Here is a 3542-nt window from a genome sequence, read left to right on the forward strand (position 1 = left end):
TCTTCTTCTTCTTCTTCTTCTTCTTCTTCTTCTTCTTCTTCTTCTGTGTTTCTTCCATCTTCTTCTTCTCCCTCTCCCAGTCCACTTTCCCCCGTAGCTCCTGCTCCTGCTGCTGCACCTCTTATTTCTTCATCTTCTGGTCTTAATTCCTTGTATCTTCTCAGAAACTTGCTTGCTTCCTCTGGGCTTGTGTGTTTGTGTTTCTTACTTTTATAGAAAAAAGAGATCCCCTCTGGAAATTCCCACTTGAATTTTATTTTGTTCTTCTTTAAAATTTGCACCAATGGTTTATATGGATCTCTCCGTTTCAACAGTCTGATCGGTATATCTTTAAAAATAATTATATAATTCCCATCGATATTCAATCTTTTCTCTCTGTTCTTCTGCAAGATCATATTTCTCATTTCTCTGTCCTTGAATATAATTAGACAGTCCCCCGGAGATTTCCTTGTCTTAGTTGTTCTTGCCTTCATTCTAAATGCATTTTGCACTGTCATAGCTACCTCCGCTGGTTGAAGTTCTAACCATTGTGCTATTTCTGCAATCAGCGTCTCTTTAATATTGTTACCCTGTATCTCTGGTACAGCTCTCAACCTCAAATTAGTCTCCCGCTGCCTCAATTCATTCATAGCAATCGCATCCAAGACTTCTTCTTGTGTTTTATTAATCTCTGACATTTCTACCTTTATTTTCTCCTCTTCTCACCTCACTTCCCTCATTTCCTGTTTTGTCCTCTTCATCCCCTCCTCCAACGTTTGTGTTCTCTTAGTCACATCTTTCAATTGTCCCTTTAGAATCATAGAATCATAGAGTTGGAAGAGACCACAAGGGCCATCAAGTCCAACCCCCTGCCAAGCAGGAAACACCATCAGAGCACTCCTGACATATGGTTGTCAAGCCTCTGCTTAAAGACCTCCAAAGAAGGAGACTCCACCACACTCCTTGGCAGCAAATTCCACGGTCGAACAGCTCTTACTGTCAGGAAGTTCTTCCTAATGTTTAGGTGGAATCTTCTTTCTTGTAGTTTGGATCCATTGCTCCATGTCCGCTTCTCTGGAGCAGCAGAAAACAACCTTTCTCCCTCCTCTATGTGACATCCTTTTATATATTTGAACATGGCTATCATATCACCCCTTAACCTCCTCTTCTCCAGGCGAAACATGCCCAGCTCCCTTAGCCGTTCCTCATAAGGCATCGTTTCCAGGCCTTTGACCATTTTGGTTGCCCTCCTCTGGACACGTTCCAGTTTGTCAGTGTCCTTCTTGAATTGTGGTGCCCAGAACTGAACACAGTACTCCAGGTGAGGTCTGACCAGAGCAGAATACAGTGGCACTATTACTTCCCTTGATCTAGATGCTATACTCCTATTGATGCAGCCCAGAATTGCATTGGCTTTTTTAGCTGCCGCGTCACACTGTTGGCTCATGTCAAGTTTGTGGTCAACCAAGACTCCTAGATCCTTTTCACATGTACTGCTCTCAAGCCAGGTGTCACCCATCTTGTATTTGTGCCTCTCATTTTTTTTTGCCCAAGTGCAATACTTTACATTTCTCCCTGTTAAAATTCATCTTGTTTGTTTTTGCCCATTTCTCTAATCTGTCAAGGTCGTTTTGAAGTATGATCCTGTCCTCTGGGGTGTTAGCCACCCCTCCCAGTTTGGTGTCATCTGCAAATTTGATCAGGATGCCCTTGAGTCCATCATCCAAGTCGTTGATAAAGATGTTGAATAAGACCGGGCCCAAGACAGAACCCTGTGGCACCCCACTAGTCACTCTTCTCCAGGATGAAGAGGAACCATTGATGAGCACCCTTTGGGTTCGGTCAGTCAGCCAGTTACAAATCCACTGAGTGGTAGCATAGTCAAGACCGCATTTTACCAGCTTCTTTACAAGAATATCATGGGGCACCTTGTCAAATGCCTTGCTGAAATCAAGGTAGGCTATATCCACTGCGTTCCCTTCATCTACCAGGTTTGTAATTCTGTCAAAAAAGGAGATCAGGTTAGTCTGACATGACTTATTTTTCAGAAATCCATGCTGACTCTTGGTGATCACAGCATTCCTTTCTAGGTGCTCACAGACTGTTTGCTTAATGATCTGCTCCAGAATCTTCCCTGGTATTGATGTCAGACTGACTGGGCGGTAATTATTTGGGTCCTCTCTTTCCCCCTTTTTGAAAATAGGGACAACATTTGCCCTCCTCCAGTCTGCAGGGACTTCGCCTGTTCTCCAGGAATTCTCAAAGATGACTGCCAGTGGTTCTGAGATCACATCTGCCAGTTCTTTTAATACTCTGGGATGCAGTTCATCTGGCCCTGGAGACTTGAATACATCTAAACTAGCCAAGTATTCTTGTACTATCTCCTTAGTTATTCTGGGCTGTTTCCTTTGCTGAATCATTTGCTCCAAATTCTTCAGGTCGGGCATTGTTTTCTTTATCGGAAAAGACGGAGGCAAAGAAGGCATTGAGGTGTTCAGCCCTTTCTGTGTCCCCTGTTTGCATTTCACCATCTTCTCCTCTGAGTGACCCCACTGTTTCTTTGTTCTTCCTTTTGCTACGAACATATCCATAAAAACCTTTTTTGTTGCTTTTAACCTCTCTAGCAAGCCTGAGTTCATTCTGTGCTTTAGCTTTTCTGACTTTGTGTCTACACGTGCTGGCTATTTGTTTGAATTCCTCTTTGGTGGTTTCCCCCCTTTTCCATTTTTTGTACACATCCTTTTTTAATCTTAACTCAGTTAAAAGTTCTTTAGATAGCCACCCTGGCTTCTTTAGGCACCTTCCATGTTTCCGTCTCATTGGTATTGCCTGAAGTTGTGCTTTTACTATCTCCCTCTTAACAAACTCCCAGCCATCATGAACTCCCTTTCCTTTTAGTATTACTGTCCATGGGATCTCACCCAGCACTTCCCTAAGTTTTATGAAGTCGGCTTTCTTAAAGTCAAGAAATTGAGTCCTAGTATGCTTGGCTGCTCCTTTCCACTATATAGTAAACTTCAGAAGAGCATGATCACTCGCGCCTAATGATCCTTCCACTTCTACCCCACTAACCAGGTCATCAACATTGGTTAAGACCAGATCTAAAATGGCTGTTCCTCTTGTTGCTTCTTCCACTTTCTGGACAATGAAGTTGTCTGCAAGGCCAGTGAGGAATCTGTTTGACCTTATGCTCTTGGCTGAGTTTGACATCCAACAAATATCCGGGTAATTGAAGTCCCCCATTACTACTTTCTCCCTTCCTTTTGCATGCTTGGCCATCTGTTCCAGGAAGGCATCATCTATGTCCTCCGTTTGGCTTGGGGATCTATAGTAAACTCCCACAATGGGGTCACTGTTATTCTTCTCTCCCTTAATTTTGACCCAAATGCTCTCACTTTGGCTTTGAGGTTCTAAATCTTGGATCTCTTCACAGGTATACACATCCCTGACATATAACGCCACTCCTCCTCCTTTCTTGTCTGGTCTGTTTCTCTGAAATAGATTGTATCCCCCCATTATTACATTCCAATCATGGGACTTATCCCACCAGGTTTCAGTGATGC

The sequence above is a fragment of the Podarcis muralis genome, chromosome 10 (genome assembly GCF_964188315.1).
Source record: "Podarcis muralis chromosome 10, rPodMur119.hap1.1, whole genome shotgun sequence".
Lineage (NCBI taxonomy): Eukaryota > Metazoa > Chordata > Lepidosauria > Squamata > Lacertidae > Podarcis > Podarcis muralis.